At 43.2% G+C, this 27,318-nt stretch overlaps 2 long non-coding RNA genes across 3 annotated transcripts in view; one reads left to right on the forward strand and one right to left on the reverse strand.

The window, feature by feature from the left end:
* The first annotated feature begins 2,204 nt into the window (after positions 1-2,204).
* LOC310848474 lies at positions 2,205-7,636 on the forward strand. Its single transcript, XR_014566436.1, has 2 exons — positions 2,205-2,490; positions 7,230-7,636. It is a non-coding gene; the product is annotated as an uncharacterized lncRNA (long non-coding RNA).
* Positions 7,637-7,660: 24 nt separating this feature from the next.
* LOC310848414 overlaps positions 7,661-27,318 on the reverse strand; it is a 38,584-nt gene continuing 18,926 nt past the window's right edge. The window contains exons 4-5 of one of the 2 annotated variants that reach the window (XR_014566331.1): positions 13,378-13,481; positions 7,661-7,911 (exon numbers count right to left, since the gene is read on the reverse strand). This is a non-coding gene — a long non-coding RNA (uncharacterized lncRNA). The remainder of the gene's footprint in view (positions 7,912-13,377; positions 13,482-27,318) is intronic. The other variant, XR_014566332.1, reaches the window with a different exon arrangement.

A 27,318-nucleotide genomic window follows, 5' to 3' on the forward strand; every position in this document is an offset into this window, starting at 1 on the left:
GGTTTTTTGGGTGGGAGGGATAACTCAGTAGGAGAGGACATACTTGTAATGCAAAAGATCTCTTGTTTAATTCCCAGCTGGGGAACTTCCCTTTCTAAAACCCTGGATGCCTTTCACTGTATGGTTTTATTTTATTTATTGGAATCATGACAATGCCACCTCTCACTTATTCCACATCCTCCTTCCCGACCCAAGTTATATATCTTACACTTGTGGTTCGAGGACCCGACCCCGCGAAGTGAAATGAAGACACAAGGACACGTGATATAAGGTTAATGGGCTAGAAAAGGCCACAACTTTATTGATTACAGCAATGAAAAGGTATTGGCTTAGGCATTGGATCGAAACAAGTGGGTTTATTCACCAGTAGGTGGAGCCAGTTGATGCTGATCCAACTATAGGCTCACCTCCTGCTGTCACCGAGGGTCGTGCCATGGCCTCCCGCCAAGCAGGCATCGGACAGAATACACGACCGCCAGATTCCTTTAACGGAATACCCCTAAACATTGAAGGCATGGGCGATGGCCACACCTAGCACTTCGACACACCACAACACATTATTCCAATGCCTAACCGCCACCCGAGCCGAAAGGCTCGCCGCCAATACCCTCAAAGCTGTAACCAATCCCAGATGCTTTGCTGACACTAGCTAACCAAATGTTGTTCCCTAGACTCGATAGGTGGACACCGTCATTCCGGTATAAAGCTTGGTTGCCGATCCGGATACGGTCATGATAAATGACTCGGCCATACAAAAAGTGCACCCAACGGGCTATTGCACGATTTAAGAGTTTCCTGGGTTTTTCAATGGCCATACAGTTCTGCACACCGTGCCACACAATTCTCTTCAGGAAGGAGGACCAGAACACCGTTGTTCCGGGACACAAGGCAGCCACCTCATCCAAATCTCTTTATGTGCCACGACAAGTTCACACTTCTTCTGTTAACAAGGTCATTTCCCCCTAATTGAAGGATACGTATGTCAGGAGGGCCAAACGTGGCAACTCTCCCTCTCAGCAATGGCATAAGCAATGCCTCGTCATGAAAACCAGGAAACTCGCACTCGGGACGACGATGAGGAATGAGGCCAGGGAGAGGCTAGTGCTGCAGCAAAAGGCTGCTGAACACGCCCCCTCTGTGGCACCTGGTTGGATGGCCACAGGAGGGGGCATGAGCACCAGCCAGGTGAGCTGGAGGCAGGGGGCAAATGCCCCCCTGCTGGGCGGTGCTCGGACTCCCGCCCACAACCACTCCCCTCTCTTTCAGGGAGGAGAGTCTTTGCAGACAGTGGCGTAGTGTGGGTTGTCAGCACCCGGGGCAAGGCAAGTAATTTGCGCCCCCTAACCTGTGGATTTGCGCCCCCTAACCCATGGATTTGCACCCCCTAACCCTAACCCCCAGATGTTGCGCCCGGTGCGGCCAGCCCCCCCTGCACCCACCACGCTACGCCACTGCTTGCAGAGATAAATATGAAAGTGTCCTGGCAAAATATATAAACTGATAGAAGTGGGTGAAAAGAAACCAAGAATCATTCCACCTGACACACCCAATATTATAATTTCCACTAGCACCCATCTATTTTATTTTATTTTATTTGAGATTTTTCTCCTTAGAGGTGGTCTGTTCCCGAATGCAGACATTAGAGAACAAATGTCGCTTGTTCAACCAAAGACATTTGGCTTCTGTCACGTTCATGAAAGTGATACAGAAATTACATTAATTATCTGCAACCCAAACTAAAATTATCTCTATCTCTCTGGTTCTTTATATATTTTCTGATGGGGCCCTTGCTGCCAAGTCTGCATGAGAACAGAAATAAATTCTAAGAATGAAGAATAACTGTTGGCTTTTTTTTTTTTTTTGCTTTTTTTTTTTGATGATGAAAATGAAACCTAAGCATCTTTCGAAACATTTCTTATTGGATCAATATTATATTAAGGACATACTCGCTGAAAACAGATTTGTGCTCTTTTCTTTTTCAAAAAAGAAAAAGAAATAAAAATCCTGCTAATGATGAAAACAAATGAGCAAGATTTATCTTTTTGACAAGTCATGTGGGTGTGAATCCTTAATTAGCATATAACAGGTTTAGACTCTCATTTCCCCCATAGGGCGTGGGAATGACTTAAAGTAGAAAATCCCAGTTCCATAATCAGCAAGGAAAGCCAAGAATGTTATTTTAAAATGAATCTATAATGGTGGAGATAGCAATCTCCCTGCTCGTCAAGGTTGGGTTTTTGTTTTGTTTCTTTTTGGTTTTGTTTTTTAAAAGCAAGTCATTCCATCTTCCCAAAACTCAGTGACCGCGCTTTGATGACAAGCCAGATGGCAGTAGTTCCTCACACCCAGTGCCAAGGCGCCTGATTGGAGCTGCAATTTACCTTCCGTGGTGAAGCGCAGGGCTGGAGCATACCACAGCTGCGAATTTGGCTGCCTCTAGTAGGTATATGTGTGTGCACAGTTGGTTCCTTCCCAATTTGGATTCAGCAGGTAAGAGGCTGCGTCGGTACCCAGCAATTATAAAATTGGCATGCCCTGGATTGTTTACTCACAGTAATATTCCTACTGGACTTTATTAAAACACCATCTGTCGTGGAACGCTGCAGACAAAGAATCAAAACCAGAAACATGTCTTGAACGGGAGATGGGAAGCAATGCCTACTTGTGGCAACCCTGGCGCAAGCTCAGGTTAATGGTTTTTGAAAGAAAACCATTCCCAGCCAGCCCACCCAATTCTCCCTGAAATGAAGCTTTAGAAGGAGGAGAAGTGGCCGGGGTTGGGGAGGAGAAAGAGAGCTTGCATTTTTCTTAATGGATTTCCCTGCTCTTGTGGTACCAGCTAGAAAAAGAAAACTGTGGTCAGGCATCAAGCTGTTTTGTCTTGCGTTGTGAGTCATTCTGGAAAAGGAGGTAAATGAGAGGCTGTGGATGGGCAGAATCCAGCTACAAAATTAAACAGGGAATGATTTAAGGCAAAGCCATCCGATGAAATGGCGTTCAGCACCACAGCAGAGTTCTGAATATTTAATATATAAGGTGACGAAAGACAGTTCCAATAAATATTAATAATTATTATAAATGTCATTAGGGCTGGTAAAAGGGGACTAGATTTATATAGATAGATAGATGATAGATTAGATAGATAGATAGATGATAGATAGATAGATGATAGATAGATAGATAGATAGATAGATAGATAGATAGATAGATGATAGATAGATGATAGATAGATAGATAGATAGATAGATAGATAGATAGATAGATGATAGATAGATAGATAGATGATAGATAGATAGATAGATAGATAGATAGATAGATAGATAGATAGATATTGATAGATAGATAGATAGATAGATAGATGATAGATAGATGATAGATAGATAGATAGATGATAGATAGATAGATGATAGATAGATAGAGATAGATAGATATAGATAGATAGATAGATAGATAGATAGATAGATAGATAGATGATAGATAGATGATAGATATAGATAGATGATAGATAGATAGATAGATAGATATAGATAGATAGATAGATAGATAGATAGATAGATAGATAGATAGATAGATGATAGATAGATAGATATAGATAGATAGAGATAGATGATAGATGATAGATAGATAGATAGATAGATAGATAGATAGATAGATAGATAGATAGATGATAGATAGATGATAGATAGATAGATAGATGGATAGATATAGATAGATGATAGATAGATAGATAGATAGATAGATAGATAGATAGATAGATGATAGATAGATAGATAGATAGATAGATAGATAGATATAGATAGATAGATAGATAGATAGATAGATAGATGATAGATAGATAGATAGATAGATAGATAGATAGATAGATAGATAGATAGATGATAGATAGATAGATAGACAGACAAATATTTCTTTTGCCCCACATTTCTGCTGCTGGTTATTTTTAAAGCCAGTAGCCAGTTAACAGAAGTGGTCAAGCATTCTTTATTTTTTTACTTTTTATTTTTGGTACACTGCAACTACAATTTTAAAAAATGAATCAGGTAGCACTCTAATAAAATGCAAAATAAATCATTAAATATGCAGATGCAATGAATGGTGAGACTTGTGCTCGGGCACATTTTTTTCAGTTTGCCAAAAAGGTAGCTGTCAGCTTAGGAATCACACGTGAGGAGTGTGCATGCCCACATGTAAACAAGACCCAAATCATGCTGTTTAAGATTAAAGCTGAGATAAAGGGAGTGCAGTGTGAGCCAAGAGCAGCCCCTGGGAGAAAAATCTAAGTGCACTAAAATGCCTGGGTTGCTTACGAACCGGTGCACTGAGATCTCTCTGTGCCGAATGAGAAAGATAGTCTATTTGGGAGACCCATGGGGGAAATGAACACCAATATACAGAGTCACTAGTCTCTAATTTGCTCTTTAAATCCAGACACTGCGCTCAGACTCTTCATGTACAAGGGCACTCCAACGTCTGCAACCCATGGGATATTTGCTTTCTTCAGGTGCAAAAACCGGCCAATTTTGAGGCTGGAGGAACAAATAGACATTTTACTTTTGTACAGTAGGCACGTTTCTACACACTCGCACATCCACGCTTCATGTGAGAAGCATGATCAGAGTCAAAGGACATGTTCTAGACAGGCAAAAACACTCAGGAAGGGTAAGAAGTAAGGGTTGGGTTTGGCTGTGGCCTGAGGAAAGTGGATGTGACTGCGAAGGGGGGTGTGATGGGAAGAGACCAAAGCACCAGGTTGTCGTTTAGTCATGTCCGACTCTTCGTGACCCCATGAACCAGAGCAAGCCAGGCACTCCTGTCTTCCACTGCCTCCCACAGTTTGGTCAGACTCATGTTTGTAGCTTCGAGGACACTGTCCAACCATCTCATTCTCTGTCGTCCCCTTCTCCTTGTGCCCTCCATCTTTCCCAACATCAGGGTCTTTTCCAGGGAGTCTTCTCTTCTCATGAGCTGGCCAAAGTATTGGAGCCTCAGCTTCAGGATCTGTCCTTCCAGTGACCACTCAGGGCTGATTTCCTTAAGAATGGAGAGGTTTGATCTTCTTGCAGTCCATGGGACTCTCAAGAGTCTCCTCCAGCACCATAATTCAAAAGCATCAATTCTTCGGTGGTCAGCCTTCTTTATGGTCCAGATCTCACTTCCATACATCACTACCGGGAAAACCATGGCTTTAACTATACGGGCCTTTGTTGGCAAGGTGATGTCTCTGCTTTTTAAGATGCTGTCTAGGTTTGCCATCGCCTTTCTCCCAAGGAGCAGGCGTCTTTTAATGTCACCATCTACAGTGATCATGGAGCCCAAGAAAGTAAAATCTCTCACTGCCTTCAGTATTTGGACCCTAGCCCCTAGCTGTCAACTTTCCCCTTTTTTAAGAGAAATTCCCTTATTATGAATAGGATTCCTTGCAAGAAAAGGGAAAAGTTGACAGCTATGCGCTAGCCTAAGATTCCCGGCCCCTGCACTGTAAGATAACATTTACACTTGCTATTGCACCATTCATGGCACCTTCAACAGTCTGAGGCCCTTGCTTCCCTCGCTCATGTCCAAAATTGCTATCTTCCTGGTACCATTGGCCTCTTCCCCACAGGAGACATGGAGGCAGCCATTGCATAATCAGCTTTTCACCTTCCTGGATGAAAGAAAACCTCAAGAAGGGCCCAACAACGCTGCCTACTGTTCTACAGCAGAATGGTTTTTGTGAACCCGAAGTCCATTAGGAATTTAAATGAGGCAGCTAATTATGAGAACTAAGCATTCTCCCCCCCCCCCCTGCATTTGCACCGCACCGAAACACCCTCCTCAAAGGAAGAGTGCCAAAATATTTTCACAACCATCAAGATCCCTGCTGGTCTCGTGTTGCAACTGCGCGGATGCCTCTGGCACAAGTGTCATTTCATAGCCTACCTGTGCCTTGGCACGCACTCAGAATGGCCTCTCACACTGTGCAAGGCAAACAGGCTCAAGCTGTATAACATCTGTGCCAGCACTTCGGCATCCTTATAAATCATTTCACAGCTCTTACTGGGGCAACAAGGAGGGAAACGCTGGCATATAAATGTAAATCATTTATATTTCCTCTGGAACGGAATAATAATGGGGCTTATTTGCCAGCTCTGCATTGTTCCAGGAAACGGGTTAATGGGAGCATTGGTCTTATGGCTTCTGAAAGGGGAGTGGGGAAAGTGGATTTGCTGAAGCCATGCAAAAGTGATTAGAATAATTAGTAGCACTTCTGACAGTAGGATTCGTGTTCTGTGCGGCCGCATTGTGTAGTTGGTCTGAGATCTACCTTACTGCAAGGAGTAATGCCTTTCCTTCACCTCCTGGCATGTTTGAAATAAGAAAAGAAGGCTTGACTCAACATCCACCTCCCCAACGAGCTCATCAGTGTACAGAAGTTGGTGGTATTCGTCTACAAAAATGGAGGTGTTAAATGACAAGTTGATAGCCAGCAACAGGGAAACACTTTTGCAGAAATACTTTGGGGCTTATCTTTGACTTGGACCTGAGCATCGGGTCCCAATTAAATGATGACATGAGTTCTGCCTCACACACTGCACCCAAGATGCTGACACAAGTTGTGCCTTGGAAATTGACTTAGAAGGATAGGGGCCAAGTGAATCAGGAGCACAACTCACAGAAGCACTCATTGTGGACCCTGGCACTGAGCTTGCACCCAGTTTACAAAAACTATTTAAATCTAAGACTAAAGACTAAGACTAAAACTAAGATCCTACCCCAAGCCAGGATCCTCAGAAGCAGCAGTCCCCATGTCATAGCTGTCAACTTTTCCCTTTTCTTGCAAGGAATCCTATTCGGAATAAGGGAATTTCCCTTAAAAAAGGAAAAAGTTGACAGCTACGCCCCATGTTGGACATACTGTACTGAGGAACCAGCATCCTTGCCCCCAGAGACCTCACAGGTCAAACCTATTCACCACAGCAGAGTGTCCAGCTCCAATTAATGGAGTCGCACTGACAACCAAGTGGCTATTCATTTAAATATTTCCATTCTCTAGCAAAAGATTTGGGCTTGGAAGACCAAGTCAGGTATTATACAGTTTGCATCCAGTATGCATTAGAACAAATTGTTTTCCCCATAGGACCTGTTTGGAGAGACATGTCCAGGGTTCTGAAAGACCTGCCACTGACCATTCTTACTTTCCAGTTCCAGTTCCTGGCATTTTGATTTACTGCCCATTCTCTGCCTTTCAGCATCTGTTCTTGCTATCCCTACCAGATGACTGCATGGCCTTCACACTTGTTGGAACAGGGCAACTGTGCTCTTAAAAATGTAATGTATGAACGCAACAAATGTGAGTTTGCAAACACATGTCAAGTTCATAACTTTGCTCTTTCGTAAAGCCTTGGGAGAATTAGTTGGTTTTATATTTTAAATCCTGAGCAGGATCCAGCCAAAGCTAAGCCCTTTGAAGGGCCACTCACTTTGATGGGAGCTATTTTAATGCATTAGCTTAACTCTCCTATTGGAATCAATTACATTTTGTAATACTGTTGATATTGTATGTTGTGTTGTAAGCTCTCCTGTGCTCCAATCTGGAGGAAGATCTGGGTATTATTATTATTTTTTAAAAAAAAATTAAATAAAGCAGACTTCAAAGTATTCAACTTGGGCAGAAACATGATTATTTCATTGCACATGTTGATGGTTTTATTGTGATTTTAAGGAAGAGTCATTTCATTTTGTTATTTTTTACATTCATATCTCACTTTTCTTCCATCACGGAGTACAAGACATTGTGCTTGTAGGTCCCATATGGTCTTCCCTCCAGAAACCGAATTAGACCCAGGCCTGCTGAACTTCAGCAAGGTGACAGTCTTGTGTACCTCTTCTAAAAGGCTTGCGTAGAAGAGCTGGAGCTGCACTACATTGGCCCTGTAGAGGAATGAAAAAAGAGATACTTTCAACTTTGACTTCACCTATATCTTATGTCAAGCAACTGGAGAAATCACTTGTTCTTGGGATTTAATCTGGGAAATTTTTAAAACATGCCTACAGAAGTAATGAATAGTAATTTATCTAGCAATTTATCTGTAATTTCATTAATAACAGTCTTGCACTTGGATATGTCTGTACTTGAATATCCATGTTTGGCTCAAAGACAAACATTTATGTAACCCTCTATGATCCTGAAGTTTTGAAATATTTATTTGCCAACTGTGGATTTCATCACACAGCCACATACAACCTTGAGCCAACTAGACATAACATTTTTGATCTGATTTGGCCTTCTTTCTTTCTTATTTTTTTATCAGGATTTGTATCCTGCTTAATCATCCATAACCGCATCATGGCTTGGCAGATTACCTTAACAAATTTCCTGGTGGGAGTCAGATCAGGTCCCTTTCCACCATCCCACTCAGAATTTCCATATATTGGCATCAGTTGAAGTTGTCCTTCATTGCGCATAACATAACATTGCACATAACAAGCATGGGGGTGATTCATATTGGCATGGACAAAAGATTAAAGTCCCACCCACCCTCTTCCCATGTCTTGGGCCCAAATTAGCTATTTCCTTTTAGGAAAAAAAAATATGGCATCCATTCTGTACCAGATGACAAATGTTGCATCTGATTTGGCCCTCGGAACCACTTGGTACACCAGAGAACCAGTCTCCCATCCCACTGACATGAACTGGCATTACCTACATGTGACTGTGTTCAGACACCCTCCTACCTATGGTCTTTTGCAAGGCCACTGTTTGCTGACGAGCTCATCCATGAAACTATTTCAGAGTCTGGTAGTTACGATATATGGCCTTTATTTACAGCTCTTATTTTTTTTCCAGATGCACTTGTCCAACTTCTAGCTGTCTTGCTATAAGCTGAGGCTGTTGTGTGAAAGCCAACTACTTCCACCTCCTATGTGATGAATCTAAGCTGGGTGGTTCTACATCAGGGGTAGGCAACCTAAGGCCTGTGGGCTGGATGCGACCCAATCACCATCTCAATTCGGCCCATGGACGGTCCTGGAATCAGTGTGTTTTCACATGAGTAGAATGTGTCCTTTTATTTAAAATGCATATCTGGGTTATTTGTGGGGCATGGGAATTCGTTCATTATTTTTTTCCAAAATATAGTCCGGCCCACCACATGGTCTGAGCCCATGGCTGAAAAAGGTTGCTGACCCCTGTTCTACATGCACAAGCCCATATTGGATCCTCCAGAGATTGATATTCTGCTCATGTCAGTTCACCCTAGATGTGATCAGACTGGCAGGAATTTAAATGTTGTGCAAGCTGTAATGCAAAGACACTCTTCTGTTTAATCTGGGAATCCATATCTTTGTGTGTATATGCTATCATTGCTTACACACTGCCTACACAGGATTACTATACGTCCAGAATAATCCGGGGAGGGGGTGTTGGGCCAAACAAGCTTAACAACTTTTGTATCCAAAATTTTACTTCTTGAAATACACACCAACATTGCTCCTACAACCAATAGACCAATGTGTGCACAGTGACTGAGAAACCAATATCCTGCTCCCGATGTAGGAATTATCCTGCATGATATCTGCAATATTTACAACACTTGTGCTACTACTATTCCCCTCCAATTCTATTCTGTCCTCCTGCAGAGGTTGGGCTGCATGCATGTGTAGTCTACGATACTATACGATAATCTTTATTGTCATTGTCCCATACAGAACAACGAAAAAATCTACATCAGACATTCAAACACCAACAAGCCTGCTATCCCAGCTAACCCAGCCTGGTTAATCCCCTAAAAACTCTGATAAAAAGGTAAAGGAACTCCTGCCCGTACGGGCCAGTCTTGACAGACTCTAGGGTTTTGCACCCATCTCACTCAAGAGGCCGGAGGCCAGCGCTGTCCGCAGACACTTCCGGGTCACGTGGCCAGCGTGACGAAGCTTCATCTGGCGAGCCAGTGCAGCACACGGAAACGCCGTTTACCTTCCCACCAGTAAGCGGTCCCTATTTATCTACTTGCACCTGGGGGTGCTTTCGAACTGCTAGGTTGGCAGGCGCTGGGACCGAGGAACGGGAGCGCACCCCACCGCGGGGATTCGAACCGCCGACCTTTCAATCGGCAAGCCCTAGGCGCTGAGGCTTTTACCCACAGCGCCACCCACGTCCCAAAAAGATGGGCTGAAAGATGGTGAACTATGCCTGGGCAGGGCGAAGCCGGAGGAAACTCTGGTGGAGGTCCGTAGCGGTCTTGACGTGCAAATCGGTCGTCCAACCTGGGTATAGGGGCGAAAGACTAATTGAACCATCTAGTAGCTGGTTCCCTCCGAAGTTTCCCTCAGGATAGCTGATGCTCGAGCACTGCAGTTTTATCTGGTAAAGTGAATATTAGAGGTCTTGGGGCTGAAAAACTCTGATACCCCATAATTAAATACAATATACTCCCACAGAGACTACCTTACACTGCATTTAAAACCATAATCGCATTTGGATAAAAACTGTTTATCAGGCAGCTAGTCCTAGTCTTTATAACCCTGTACCTTCTTCCAGAAGGCAGAAGCTGAAAGAGATCATTTCCGGGGCGCATACTATCCTGCACTATCTCTGCAACTTTCTTATGACACCTGGAAGCATAGATTTGATCCAAGGTGGGAAGAGTGTACCCAATTATTCTCTCCGCAGTCTTTACAACCCTGGACAGCATTGTGTTTTCCCTGACCGTGCAGCTCCCAAACCACACACAGAGACCATAAGTTAATACACTCTCAACAGTACTAATTATATGCTCCTCACTAATGCTAGGAATAACAGCAACTGCAGGGACCTATATAAGCCCCACCAAGGACCAGCCAGTAGCATGCACAATTATATCATAAAACATCTGCACCACTGGCTCTGGCAAGCGGCGTCTCATTTTGGGTGACTCACACAGGCTCAGGCTTGAAACGATATTGCCACCTTCTTCACCCACATCTGAAAGTTAAGTCACGTTCCTGGATTCAAATTATACTTTCCAAAGCAAGCCCTGCTTTTCGCCCTGCTGCACTGAAGTCCTTCCCTGTCTTCCAGGATAGTGAGAGCTTAGAGAAATAAAATGCAGGTGACTTGGCCATGCCTTGAGTGTTTGGCATGCCTGTTCGGCACCCTTCTTTACCAGGGTTCCCTCAGGAAGCTGAGCAGTTTTCCTCCTCTCTGGCGCGTGGCTTAGATGACTTATCTATTGCTCGGGGACAAATTGGCCACCTCCACTCTGCTGAGCACCACCCTGCCTTCTCACCCGGTGCAAGGGGAATGAAACCTATTCAAATCAATGATGTTACCTGCAGAAAAACCATTGCATCTAAGAAGATTAATCTACACCTGCCAAGGCTGCCATCCAATACATGCTTACTTGGAAATATTCCCACTGAACACCATGGGACTAAAACATGCATAAAATTACCACCCACTTCCCCCAAAAAAAGATAAGAACAGTCTTGCAGCCTAGGCCAGATTTTCAGTCCAATTCAGAAACTGAGCCAATCCCACTTGGTTTTACCCATTCCTGGAATGTACCACTTCAGATTGAAGCTTGGTGATTGCCGTTTTCTCATTTACCTTCAAATGTAGCATGAAATTGTGAAATCTAACCCACAGAATCTATGATTCAGGGCTCTTCTTGACATGCTAGCTTTCCTATGACAGTTTTGACCCCACTGCAGCTCTGGGTATGCCTCCTTCCATCTCCACTGACTTATTTGTCCTGATTTTTAAAAAATGAATTTTTTTGTAATGATATGGGGAAAACAAAGGGGTGCATTCTGGGATTCCCATGGGAAGAGGGATTAATATTGCCCCCTTCCATCCCACCTCTGGGGTTCACACTGAAAAACGGCGTCCCATTTAAATTTTCCCATGAAATGAAGCAATGGAGAATGAAACGCAGTCCATTTTTTACATAAGCCTGTCCTCCAAATCTGCATTTTACCTCTCTGCCTTCTAATTCTGTGTCATGCTCTAACATGGTAGACTATGTGTGCGAAACATCTCCAGATGTTACTGAACTGAAAGTCCCACCAGCCCCACCAAGCATGGCCAGAGGCCAGAGGTGCTGGGAGTTGTAGTTCAGCAATATCTGAGCCAAAGTCCCCCCCCCCACCGGTGTTAGAATGTTGAGGACAGGATGTGAGAAAGGGGAAAAAATGGGAAGGGGTGTGTCTGTGAAACCACATGCTGTTGACTCAGCGTGGGTTACACCGCTGGACAAATTTGATGTATCCTCCATTTAATATGAAGATGAAGTAAAAAGCATAAGTGGTAAAATCATTCCTTTGCAGTCTACAACATTACAGAGACAGATACACAATTTCCAGATGCACAATTCTACTTCTCGGTTTCCATCCAGATGGGGAATTCTCTGACGCTGATGATTCCATGCTGCAACAATTTCTTTAATCTCCATCCCAAACTCTGCCCATCTTTGATATTGACCAGATTTAGCAGCATTATAGAAATTCATTACACCCTCTGAGCAGACACAAATAGCTGTAATAATACATAAGGTGCCGAGGCGGACAAGTCTTGGCATTTAAGTAGAATTTATCTCTCTTATCGGGGACATAGTGCCGAGATTCAGAAAGGGAGCCAATCCCCTTTGCATGCAATTGCACCAGAAAGTGTAAAACAAACAAATAAAGGGCCATCTACATTGCGCAAACACTGAATCTTCGATGACGGGAAGGGTTATCTGAAATCACTGTACAGCTTTTTAAGGGTGACATCCCTCAATAGAGAGATCCCTCGTGGAGATTTTTTAAAAAGAAGTAGAGAGAGTGTGTGATCCTCATCACACTAGTGAACTTGTTTGCAAGATTGGAAGAGGGGGAGAAGCAGGGGGAAAGTGATAATAGACTTCTTTGTCATCAAAGGGTAAAGAAATGTGACAATCCAGAAACTGGTTTTAGGGCCCCATCTGCTAAACCAGAGAGAAATCAAGATTTTACAGTTCTATAAATATTTTAGTGTATGCCATCATTTATGAACTCTGGCAGCTATCATAAAATCTCTCTGACTTTTGTTACAACTGCATATAAGGCCAGAAAATTGCATCTCATGGTAAAACATAAAAACCTAAGTAAAAGCACCATTCCTTCCAGTATATTCTAAAAATATACAACCTCCCTGTCAGTACATGGCAGGGTAGTTACCATCCCAAGATGCCTGTTTCTCTCCCATTTTCCTTTATCTGATCCTGCCCTGGTCTTTACAAACCTTTTTGTATCCTTTTATGTTCCATAAATAGCGGCCATCACAACAGAGCAGCCAAAATAGCTTTTACAGTGTCACAACATAGCTGTAAGTAAGAGACACTTAGGTGATGATAATGCTGCAGATATATACAGGGGGAGAAAAAATAAATGTACACTGACCTTTTGTCTAATTACCTTTGATATCATTTTTATCCTTCTGTGAAAACTTATTTAACACACTAGGGTTGTGGGGAAGAGACTAGCCTCAGAGAAGATTCTCAGGACTGTAATCACCGAGGAGTGAAGAACCCAAGGCCGTAAGAGAGGAAAAATAAGGGGCAAAATATATTCCAAGATTAACACCCCACCCCCCACCCCGTTAGCCTATAACATGCCTAACTCTGACTGAGGTTTATATGCTTTCCCAAATGGTCTGGTCATCACACACCACTGGGAATTATAGTGCTAGGCAATAATTTGAAAAAAAGCCAATTTCTACATAAATTATATTCTTGTACTATGAGAGGTTGTAGTTATTCATGTAACTCAGCCGATGTCTTCTCTGAAGTACATCCCACTGTGTTTAATGAGACTGCTTCCTGTGTAAAGGTGTACAGGATTAAAACCTAAAAAGTCTGCAGTGTTAAATCTATAGCAGGCACCCCCAAACCCAGCACTCCAGCTGTTTTGGGACTACAACTCCCATCATCCCTAGCTAACAGGACCAGTGGTCACAGATGGTGGGAACTGTAGTTGTTGTTTGGCACCAACATGTGTCAAAGTAATAGAAGCTATCAAAAAGCAGGTGGCAAGTGTAAAATATCACACATTAGCTTTCCAAATTTTGAATATTATTATTTATTACATTTAAGGATCACTTCACATGATGCAATTTACAATATATTCACAACATACTGAGTGAACAATTAAGTAGATTTAGATAGATGATAGGTAGATAGATTAGATAGATAGATGGTAGATAGATAGATAGATAGATAGATAGATAGATAGATAGATAGATGATAGATAGATATAGATAGATAGATAGATAGATAGATAGATAGATAGATGATAGATAGATAGATAGATAGATAGATAGATAGATAGATAGATAGATAGATAGATGATAGATAGATAGATAGATATAGATGATAGATAGATAGATATAGATAGATAGATAGATAGATAGATAGATAGATAGATAGATGATAGATAGATAGATAGATAGATAGATAGATGATAGATATAGATAGATAGATAGATAGATAGATAGATAGATAGATAGATAGATAGATAGATATAGATATAGATAGATGATAGATGGATAGATGATAGAGATAGATAGATAGAAAGATAGATAGATAGATAGATAGATAGATGATAGATAGATAGATAGATAGATAGATAGATAGATAGATAGATAGATGATAGATAGATAGATAGATGATAGATAGATGATAGATAGAGATAGATAGATAGATAGATAGATAGATAGATAGATAGATAGATAGATAGATAGATGATAGATGATAGATGATAGATAGATGATAGATAGATAGATGATTGATAGATAGATAGATAGATAGATAGATAGATAGATAGATAGATGATAGATAGATATAGATAGATAGATAGATGATAGATAGATATAGATGATAGAGATAGATGATAGATAGATAGATAGATGATAGATAGATAGATAGATCTATATATATATATGAAATACAAAAAAAATCTATACGTGTTTGTATAAAACAATGCAAATAAACCATTCTAATGCATTGCAAAATAATAATGATAATAATTTAACAGCTTAAAACTAAACAGGAGAGAATAACACTTAACACAGAAATAAAAAAGTAGTTTACAAAACATCCACTCATTCCAGATGATGCATCTATTTCCAGTACTTTTCTAGACCACTTTTCATTTAACACAACCCCAAAGCAATTTTACAGCGAAACAATAAATCATAACAATACAGCAAAAAGCATCAAGGTCGCAGCATAGTTGTTGGTGAAAAACTGGCATCAATGGTCTGGGAATGGCCAGCAAAAATATGTGTTTTTAGTAGGTGGGAGAAACATGCCACCACTGATGTCTGCTATGTTGGGGGGGAGAGTTCATGCTATCAGGTGAGGGTCACCCTGTCAATATGGAGTTCTGCAGCTCATGGGATGGCCAGCAGGAGATGTAAAAGGAAGCTGTGGTCAGGGTATCCAAAGAGCAGGCAACACGGGAGGAAGAGAAACTTACTTGATGGCAGGAGGTTCAGATGAGCCCATGAACATTTTCAAAGCATGAGTGGAGATACAGGCCTCTGGTTTAGGCCTGCCACTGCTAGCAGGGCAGCCTCCTGAGGCATCCCCCTGGCACATCCATACATTTGACTCATGTCATTAGAAGATGTAAGCAAATATTGGCATGTGTACATAACTGCTTCTCCATTCCATTGAGATCCTGATTTGGCCAGGATTGCCCCTGACAGCTACTTTTGCTTGAACAATCCTGGCATCCTGGGGACAGAGAGCAGTCATGCAGTCTCTAGCACACTGGATAAGGCAGCCCTCTGACTTGTGGCCCATTAGGCTATAGTTTATCAGACAGTTGTATCATGCATTTCATACATACTGCTGAGCAGCAGCCCAAGAGCACAGTCCATTGAGTGCTATTTCTACACAAGTCCCACTGAAATGCGATGGCATGGATCTGCAAGGCAGTAGAGCTTGTCCATTCCCATTTATTTCCTTTTTTCAATGAAGGAGTGTCAGGTTGGGGGATGGGTTAAAAGGCAGCATGCTAACATCACTGCATTAAAATCATAATTGCTTTGTGTGTTATTCCTCACTTATTAATGTGCCTGTTTGACAGTGTCTCTAATAAACCCCTCTCTATCTCTAATGAGTTTAGTCCACAGAGGGTATCTTTCAGCTTCAACAAGCCACCAAGCAATTTAGGTCTGTTGGCAATTTCTGCTTAAGATAGGTCACAAAGTGGAACAAAAATTAACGCTGTCCATAATGATGGTACTTGTTCAAGCAGCTTGGGGTCACAAACAAGTTTCTTTGCATTGTGTGCTTTGAAGACAATGCAGAATGTTCCTGAGAAGCACAGAAGAGAGGCTCAGATGTTCATGTCATGTCCCAACACAAAACTGAACTCAAGACTGGCTGCAGAAAATTTACACCAGAATCAGGAGTACTTCCCTCAGTCCAGGGGTGAGGAAACTGTAGCCTCTTGTATCTTGCAAGGCCACATCTCTCATCATCCTTGACCACTGACTGTGCTGGCTGAAGTGGATGGGAGTTGGAGTCCAACAATCTTCTGAGGTCCACAGGTTCTCCATACCTGCCTTAGGCCCAAACTCAGTGCCAGCTTTGCACACAAACTAAGTAAACTATGGTTTAGGGTCTCAGATTACAAGAGGTCTTTTAAAAAAAACCTGCTTCTCTAAATTTCAAATGTGGCATAATTGACTAAAAACAAATAAAGGAAATGGGGACTCTAAAACAAACATTATTGTTTAGATATGGCCAAAGTATGCTTAATGGTTGTGTTTATAAATCTGTTCATAAATAACCATAATTTATCTTTAAAAATATATATCATTAGGCCAGATGTCCATAATTTGTGAAACAGTGGCAGGTGAGTGTAATGGCTTTAGGGGTTGCTTGTGCGTAAGTTACCGCCTCTCTGGGCTAGGTTGCCTGGTTAAACCGTTTCTCGCTGGACAGCCATCCACTCCGTGGCTGTTCAGTCGCTGGCAGAATCCGTCAGTGGGCGTTTCTTGAACCTCTTCCAGCAAAGAAGCTCTTTGACACCAAGTCGCCGCCTACTTTCCCTGCGCAGAAGTCTTCTGCGTAGGGTGGGTGTGGGCAGCGGAGGACCTGTGCTCTCCTCGCTGGTCTCCTGCGAAGAGTCCTGGAGCCTCCTCTCTGCTTCCCCCATCGGCCCCCCTCTATCCCTGGTGTAGCGCTGATTATCTTCCCCAGCTGGAGACCTGCCTCTCTCCCTGCTTGGCCCCTCTCCAGCATCGCTGTGGAGCCTCGCCTCCTCCGCTAGTTGCGATGGCAGTTCCCTGACAGTGAGGTTTGGTGTTTGCACATTTTGGGGATAACGCTATGAGGCCTCTTAAATTTGGCACAGTTTCGGACCTCAGCACATCTTAATCCCACCCTTCCAGACTACATTTTACAGGCAAACGTGTGTGAGCTGCTGACCTGTGTTTCTCTTCCCCACATGATCACAGGAATGGGGGGGGGGCTGTATGGCATTGTTATTACTTTAATACTTTCTTACTCCCATATGTGGCAACCAATGAAAGGGAGGGGAGAGAAATCCTATCATGGTGATATAACGTGGCTCATTTTTTAACTACACATTTACTGGGGAGCTGCTTTCTAACAGCTGAGTTTTATATTTGGGCTTTCATTTTAGGGTATTTTGATTACATTTTTTGGTGCCTGGTTATGCCCTGGTTATACACTTTTTAAAAGATACAAAGGATCAGGGTCATATTATCTGGAGTTATCTATCCATCAAAATAACATTGAAGTCCATCAATGATTCACAAGAAACATTCTGACAATGGAGGCAACCACTGTTTCTCAAACTTTGGTCCACAGCTGTTTTTGGACTACAACTCCCATCATCCCTGTCCATAGGTCCTGCTAGCTTGGGATGGTGGGAGGTGTAGTCCAACAACAGCTGGGGACCCAAGTTTGAGAAACACTGACTTAACCAAAAATTGCAGAATGTCTGTTCAGAAGTAAGTCCAAGTGAGTCAGAATTACTGAATCGGAACAACATCAATCCATAGAAAAACCAACTGACATTTGTTCTGATTCATTTGTAAGCAGCAGATTTTCCCAGGGGAAAGTGGTGAGACAGGTGGAAGTGCTCTTAGTCATCTTTTTGGTGCCAGATCGAGACATTTTTGCTTTGGGGTATTTTAAAGGTGAACCTAACTAATTTGCTGTTTCCAAAAACAACACATGAACTGAACCACAGCCATTCCATCAAAATTCGCAGTTCTCTGAATTTTGCAATACAGCTCTCCAGCCAAGCAATATGTCCAAAACTTCATATCCTAGGGTAAAGTGTGCATAAGATGCAAATATTAGTGAAAAGAACATAGAAAAATGCATTAGATTATGGGACATTGCTTTGGAAAAGTGTGTATATTAGAGGAAATTATCTCACTAAGATGTGGATAAATGTTCACACACAAAAAATTAATGGGAACTGTTATGGAAATTTGGAGAAATAAACTTAAGATTGGAAAAAAGAGAAACTGAGAAAAACCAAAACTAACAGTTCCACCCATGTGTACTGAGATGGTACCTACATGGGAGAATACCTGAGAAGGAATCCCAATATATATTAGAACTGGCAATACATATGATTGAGCAGAATTCTTCTCTTTTGTGTTACCTGCAGGCTAGAAAAAACTTCTCCTGCCGAATTCCAGCCTTTCACACAGCTTCAACAAAACAAAAACTTGACAATACATCCTGTAAGTTAAAACACTTTCATTGTTGAGCCCTTGAAGGGACACTTAGCAGAACAGCAAAACAAGCCTCGGACATCGTTGCATTGTAATGGTAATGACTTATACTTAACTACTAGCATAAATATGTCCCAGAGACTCGTAGAATCACGTTGTGCAGTTATCTAAAGCAGAAAACAAAGCAGCCTATGGAACGAGTTGCTTTTCTCGAATAGCGTTTTCTTTCTTTCTTTTTTTACTTTCGCCACACGCAGTCAAGTCTTTTCAAACGATCAAAAAGATGTTAACACTTTCCAAACGCACTGCTATTAAAATATTTTGTCACTACTTCAGTACATCAAATGATGCAATGCCTAAGCTCCCCAGACAATGCCCAGAACATTAGAGAATTAGCTTAACATTCTGACAACCTTGCGATTTTATTTAAACAAGTTCTTCCCTCCCAATTCCCTACGGAGGCACGATTGTGTCTTTCTGTTGATTGTAGTGGACATATCACAGATTCCTAACAACTTTCCCAATGGACCACCCACAACATCCTTTGTACAGTGCTACCACTGCTGGCCCTAGTCAACACCCCCTACTTTCTACTTTATTTTCTTTCTCTCTCTCTCTCTCTCTCTCTCTCTCTCTCTCTCTCTCTCTCTTTTAAAAAAATGCTAACACTGTCTTCAGATCAGCAGAGACTTTGGCCTGCCATCTGTGCCTTCGTGATGCAGTGCATCCTAACCAATTATTCCCAAAGTGCTTTGGAGTAAACAAAATGTCGACCATAATAACAAAGAAGATTTAAAAGTAAAACAGCCCTGGAGAACTTTTGATGAGAGTTGGTTAGAAGGCCAGCTCCAATTAGACCTCAGTATTGGGGGAAAACATTCTGAAGTAATGGATCATGTAGAGCCAAACTACATGTTACAATGCAGCCATGTGCAACATGTCTTAACTACAAAGCACGTTAAAAGGTAAAGGGACCCCTGATTGTTAGGTCCAGTCATGGACGACTCTGGGGTTGCGGCACTCATCTCACTTTACTGGCCGAGGGAGCCAGTGTACAGCTTCTGGGTCATGTGGCCAGCATGACTAAGCCACTTCTGGTGAACCAGAGCAGCACATGGAAACACCATTTACCTTCCCGCCGGAGTGGTACCTATTTATCTACTTGCACTTTGACAGGCTTTCAAACTGCTAGGTTCGCAGGAGCAGGGACTGAGCAATGGGAGCTGACCCCATTGCAGGGGTTCGAACTGCCGACCTTCTGATCGGCAAGCCCTAGGCTCTGTGGTTTAACCTACAGCGCCACCTGTGTTCCACAAAGCATGTTAGGCAAGTGCAAATTTACATGCACTAGGAAAGTGTTCTGGGAGCGAGGGTTAGCTGCTTAGGTGAGTGCTGCAATTTCTAGGGGACTGTAGTAGCTTTGAGAGTGCCTACTCACTCCTCAGGTTCTCCATTGCAAAGTGTCTTCTGATGAGATGTTTTACAGTGGAGAAATGGACACCAGCCTTATATTACCTGCCATTGCATTGTGCCACATGCTGTCAGTGCTTTAAGATCAGCATCGGAGACCCTCATTGGTGGCCTACCTTTAAGATGGGTTTGATTGGCAGGGCTTTTCTTGTGGTGACCCTTGTCTTATGGAATTCCTTCCCAAGAGATGCACGGTTAGCCACTTCAGTTGTAGCAGTAAAAACAAAACCCCTACCCATTTCAATTAACTGATGCATCTTTTGGACATGCTTTTGAATTTGTATTCTTTATACAGCTATTTCAGCGGTTTATTGCAATGATTTTGGAAATGGTTTTATATTGCTTGGTCTAACATATGGCTGGTTCTGTAGTTTTTGAATTGTGAGAGTTTTATTAGGATAGTGCCTTTTGCAGTTGCGCTGTTGTTTGCCGCCTTGGGTGGACACAGTTCAGAAAGGAACTTATTAATATTTAAGAGAGATTAATAAATTGTTTGGTCAGGACCAAACACAGCAAACTCACATATTCTTCCCCTCCACTCTGTCCTAGAAGTTCCAGTGAAGCAAAACTTCCCTGTCCTTCCATGACTGGAGTGGGAACTCAAAAATCCACATATTTAATCAGGGACTCGGTGGTAGAAAACACAATTTCAGGTTGTCCACAGGAAGACCCAGGTACATAGGGAGCTTGCATGGACAGACAGAGTCACAGAGCAACATTGGGGGGGGGGGGTTCCTAGGCCTAAGGTGAAACTGTGGTGCACCCTGTTATTTTTTGCTATTGGATGCTGCATGCTCTTTAAGTAATCTTGTTACAGATAGGTAGCCGTGTTGGTCTGCCATAGTCAAAACAAACAAAAAAAACTGGAAGGATTTTTGTTTGTTTGTTTTAAGTAATCTTGTTATATTTATAGCAACGAAATGTGGTTTTTGTTCTTTTGTTGTGTTATTATGAAATTGTTTTTGTAGTGTTTGTTTGAAATGCATCCATTTCTTCGTTGTAAGCTACTTTGAGTGTGTGTGTGTGTGTGTGTGTGTGTGTGTGTAAGTAGCATACAAATAAAATGGATGGATGAATGAACGCCTGAATGAATGAACGATTTCCCAACAGGTAGGTCACTGTTGCTTGTCAGTAAGGAAGGCAGGAGATAGCAGGCAGGTTGGTGCAGTGCGTATGCACCAGCAGAGTCCATTAGGTGTTCCTACCAGTGAGTTTTCACTGCACCAGTCTCCCTGCCATTTCGAGCAGTAACTGATGGCATGGTGAGGTGCTAACACTAGCCTGATCTTCAATCGGTCATGTTGCCGTTGCTCACCAGGAGGAGGAGGGGGAGGGACAAAGTGGTGGCAAGGTCTGCATGGTGCTAACGCACCAGTGGTTAGTACTGGATTTGTCCCGCTGATGTGTTTGCACAAACCAACCTCCCTGCCTCCGCCTCCTGGTAAGCATCAGCAGCGTGACTGATCAAAGGTCAAGTGAGCCGCAGTTTCACCAAACTACACCGTCTGCTACAGCAGGGGAACAAATGGTGAGGGTTGACTTATTTCAATTTAGTGAAGTCAGAGATCTCTCAGTCAATAGCAACAGGCATTTCCAAGTCTTTCTTTACCTCAGGTTTTGTTCTTTTGCCTCAATCTGATTCTGGGAGTAGAATGGCAAAACAACTATTTTCTCGCAATTTCTGTGCTTTAGTTGGATACCTCATGGGTTTCTCCAGAAGAATTTGCCAGACTGGGTCCAAATGATGAAGTGAGATATATCCACTTTGGTGAATATCCCCCAGAAGCAGAAACAGGTCACCTGATACCTGTTAGGCAATCCAAGGACAAGGTGTGTAATTTTTCTGGTTTGTGCCTTCTACAAATGTTAAACAACTTAGATTTGGTGATTCTGAGGGAGATAAATATGGTGAATTTACATTGTAATTATTCAAAGCCGGCATTGACTTTGAAAATAAATAAATAGATAATATCCGCATCTTGCCCCTCCCATTTGTTCATAAGTTATTACTGATTTCAAAAGTTACTGGGTTCTCTCTCCATCTCTCTAGGATATGGATCCCTTATAGGCTATTTTCAAAGAAGAGTTTTTCCCATGTGTTCACAGCGATGATGAATGACTGGAAGGCAACAACAGAGCTTTGAAACAGCAACAGCCTCAGTTTCTACTACAGCTCATTTTGGGCTCCTGAGAATTCAGAAAAGCTTTAAAAAATAAAAAAAGGCTCCTTTTTGTTACATGATATCAATTAGGCGTTTAATAGTTACAATGGGAGGCGACTTTCCAATGGAATTTTTAACACAGTGGAAACAAATTACCTCTGAGATGCTTATCATTCATAATCCTGGCGGTAATGAAAACAAAGTCATGGCAGAGCACGCATCTTGTCCAGAGCTCTGGCCACCAACTAGAAACGGACCGCAAGGCAGCTCTGGTTTGAGTCAAAGGAGGCCTGGCTGGCTCGCCTCTGACAGCAATAGGAAACCCCATGGGAAAGCAGAGCGCCTGCAAAGGAATGCTGGCTGAGGACAACGCATTGGACAGATGTTGTTTTGAAGTGGGTATCTCAGCGCTTTGATTCATCTCAGAAGGGACTTACACAAAGGGCTGGTTCATGCACTCTCTTGGCTGTGGATCTTGCTTCACATGGTGGAGGAGCAGACAGGCACATGCTCTCTCTCTCTCTCTTTCCACCATGCAATAAGTAATGTAATGTAAGCACTCCATGCATAGAGAAGCACTGACATGTATGCACATTCAGCAGAGGTGTAGCATGGGTTGCTGGAGCCCAGGGCAGTGCAGGTGTTGTACCCCTGGTGGACTGGGCAGTCAGTGCTCAGTCCCTTCACCAGCCAGCATCTAATCAAGGGAGCCTCTCCTTTCAAACTAGCCCCAACCCGGGAGCAGAGATAAGACAGAGAAACACAAAGCCATGGGCACCACCTTGTGGTCTCCTGCACATGGCTACAACAGGGCTTTCCCACATTTCTCTTCCTCTCTTCTTCTCAGCTAGCCCAGGGATGGGGCATGCACCGTCATCCCTTCGCCGGCCAGAGGAGGAGGCACCGCTGCCACCGCAGTCATAAAGTTCTGGCCCAGATATGACTTGCTTCCCTGAGGCTCCAGCCTCAAGGAGGGAGCCTGTTGTGGGGGCACCTGGTTGCACACCCTCATAAATTTGCTCCTGGGACCACGGCCCTCTGGCCTCTCCATGCTACACCACTGACATTTAGAAAGTAAGAAGAGCATGCTGGATCAGACCAGTGGCCCATCTGGCCATGGTCTCACATGCTGCCTATGGGAAGCCCCCAAGCAGAACCAGAATGCAAGAGCACTCTTCTCTCCTGCGGTTTTCACCAACTGGAAGCATACTGCCTTTCCCGTGGGCATCTAGTTGACCACTGTGGTAACAGTCTTTCTTTTTTTAAAAAAAATAATAATATTTATTAACAGTTTAAAGACTATAAAAGAAAAAAAAATCAACAAAACAATACAACACAATACAAAAACACTACGTAACACTAACACAAAACATTAAATTAACAGAACAAAACAAACACAATTTAGAACACATCCAATAATTTCAATATCTTAACTTTCATTCACTTGTTTCCACGACCTCCTCACACCTCCCTTTTCGTATTCCACTTCAATTAACTGTTTCAGCAATTCCTTTCCATCTTCCTCTGTTTTCTGTCCTGTAGTTTATCTTAACTTATTCTAACCTTATTTTTTCCCTTTAATACATTAAAAATCTATTTGTACTTAATTCCTTATAACATTTCTGCTAAAGCCATATAACTTCATTCCAACATTTTTCTAACATTCATTAATTTTACAGTATTTCTGTAAATAATCTTTAAATTTTTTCCAGTCTTCTTCCACCGACTCTTCTCCCTGGTCTCGGATTCTGCCAGTCATTTCCGCCAGTTCCATATAGTCCATCAACTTCATCTGCCACGTGGTAACAGTCTTTCAGGCCAGGTGGGTCTTTCCACCATCCATCCAAGACCAGTGGTTTTGGGGAAGGAGTTATGGATTTAGGTTGGGGTTGAAAAGTGAGGAAATAAATATGGGCAGTATCCAACAATGAGCTTCTGCGATCACAACACAGAAATCAACTCCTAGGGGCTAAGGTCCCTTCAGCCCTCCTATTAAATATTTGAGGAGGCTGCCCCCCCCCCCCCATTGATGGAAGTTGCCATTCAAATGGTGTGTGCGTGCTGTGTCTTGTTGATTATGCAGGGGGGTGTTACCTGGTTCCCCCAATATTTTATTCTAGTTGGCACCCCTGGATCACCAGGACTTCTGCTTGCACAATCACAATTCCCCTCCCTCTCCCATCCCCATGTGCCCCCCATGCCCTCCCCCAAACTGTTCAGGGGTGTTGGGGATGGAAACCCATTACAGATTTTTGTATGTGTGTGTGCACGCGCAGCATTTACACTTCATGGCATACTGCCCTAAGTAACCCTTGATTATCATTGGCCAGCAAATATTTACAATTGGTAGAAGCAACTGAGGCTCTTGCATACCCATAATGCAACAAAGGAGGCTGCATTCAGAAGCTTGAGAAGATCTGGCCCTGAAGAGCAGTGTAACAGCAGCCCTTGGGAAGCACAACTGGGCCACCAAAGAACAGCTGCCAAAGGATAAACAACACTGACTTCTACCTTGAGTGACTGAGAGCCTGTTTGAGTCCAAAGTGTGGTGGAAGGGCACTAGTTTTGGCTTTCCATGCATGTTGAAACCAGTGGTGATTGATGATTATTGGTCCTGGTAGGGCAGAATATAGGGAGCCAAACAGTAGGTGGCACCAGAGCCAATTCTAGTCCCCATCTCTCTCCCTGCTGAGCTGTACAAGGGCAACACTGACACCGAGGAAGAGGAAGCAGATAGGCTGTGCTACTCAATGGAAGCAAGTAAAAAGACAGGTAGGTGAGACCAGGCTGAGGTTAGTGAGGAAGTGCCTCATTCCCTTCTGGTGGAAACCCTCATTCTTAATCTTATGAGATGCTGATTCAATGGGGGGGGGGTAAAATAAGGCTGCAAACTGGAAATGAAAGGAGCCAACTGTACTTGCATGGTGAGGCCCCAGGCTCAGCAGTTCCCCCCCATAAATAAACACACAGACATGGATATGTTGGATTAATGGGATAAATTAGGCCACAACTTTATTGATTACAGATGTGAGTAGTTGGGCTTAGGCATTTGGGTGAAGCCAGATTATATCCTGACTCCTGCTCATCTGCAGGAAGTCTCTGAAGTGTCAACCACCGATAGGGGCCCCCCTATGATATACATTAATTAAGAGCACCCCCGGGGTCCCCGATGGGGTTGTGGCATGGCCCTAGCCCACGCCCAGGCTTCGGACAGGAACCACCCCCCGGATCCCTTTAATGGGATACCCTTAACGAGGAGGGGCAGGCGGAGGCAACAACCTCCCCTCCCATAAACAAGGCTTAAAGGTAAAGGTACCCCTGACCATTAGGTCCAGTCACGGATGACTCTGGGGTTGCGGCGCTCATCTCGCTTTACTGGCCGAAGGAGCCGGCGTTTGTCTGCAGACAGCTTTCCGGGTCATGTGGCCAGCATGACAAAGCCGCTTCTGGCGAACCAGAGCAGCGCACGGAAACACCGTTTACTTTCCCGCTGGAGCAGTACCTATTTACCTGACGTGCTTTCAAATTGCTAGGTGGGCAGGAGCTGGGACCGAGCAACGGGAGCTCACCCTGTTGTGGGGATTCGAACCACTGACCTTCCAATCAGCAAGCCCTAGGCTCTGTGGTTTAGACCACAGCACCACCCGTGTCCAATGCCTAAGGCTGCAACTTGGAAATGAAAGGGGGCAACTGTACTTAAGTCAAAGGGACAATACTTCAAGGGATTGTGGCAGCTGAAGGCAATTTATTATTAAATGGATTGAAGGCACAACTGAATTATTTTGATGGCATAGGATCAGATTATCAGTCTAATAATAATAATATTTATACCCCACCCATCTGGCTCAGTTTCCCCAGCCACTCTGGGCAGCTTCCAGCACATATAAAAATATAATAAAACATCAAACATTAAAAAAATAAATCCTGATACAGGGCTGCCTTCAGACATCTTCTAAAAGTTGTGAATAATAATTTTGTTATTTATATTATTTATTATGTAAAGAAGGTCAGACCAAATGCTGCCCAATGAGAGTTTAAACCCCTGTCTTTTAAAGCTGACTAATCTGTTTTGGAAGGATTGTTTTAAAATGCCCACAATGCTCTATGGTGGTGTGCATATGTATGGGTTATTGTGATCCCCAGACTTCTCCCTCCAAGTGGTCCTCACAAGGCTTCTTGATCCCTGTTAATGAGAAATGAGAATGCCCAGGGAACAAAGGAAGGGCATAAGCTTTTCCCCAGCAACCCCACTTTTTGCTCATTTGATCTGGTGGGGCAACTAAATGAAGGAGCAGGCCTGTGAATGGTTGAGGAATTAAGCACAGTAGGGTTTGACTGTTGCTAGCTTCCTCGAAGCGCCCCTGTTAATGTTGCCTTTGGGCCGAAAGACCAAAAATAAAGGTCAGAATTCTCCATTAACTTGGTTTTGATGTCCTCATTTCCCTCCACTCCACCCCAGCGCTCTCCTTCTTAATAGCTTCTTTTATTTTCCAAGCACTACATGGTCAGCTCATCGATTAGCGGGCCCATACAAAGTGGCCTAATGACGGGTCATCCTTAATGAGAAAAGTGGCTGCTCTTGAAGTGGCGCAACTTGGGCCAGCTTCCCCACTGAGTGCCGGCATGTCATGCTTAGCCTCCCCTTTCGAGTGCAAGAGCCCATGGAAAATCGACAGCGAACAACAGCCGGGCGCCCCTGAACAGAATGTACCATGTGCGTGGCTATTTAGTGCTGTGAAAGAGAGAGCGCTTCCACAATTGGGAGCGAACATAAGGAGTCCTTCAGAGGAGAAAAGGGGCCTTGGCAAATTTATAGACTCCCCTGAAAGCAAGCGATTACAGATCATTATCCAATTGAGGCAGATTGATGGGACGGGGTCAAAGTAATATCGCAGAGCTCACTGAAGGGACAATGCCTGCCTGTCAGTGGTGTCCGGGAACAGAGAGAGAAAGGAAGTCGCCACACACAGAGAGCAGAGACTG

Source organism: Podarcis gaigeae (genome assembly GCF_964106915.1).
Source record: "Podarcis gaigeae genome assembly, chromosome: 7".
Taxonomy (NCBI): Eukaryota; Metazoa; Chordata; class Lepidosauria; order Squamata; family Lacertidae; genus Podarcis; species Podarcis gaigeae.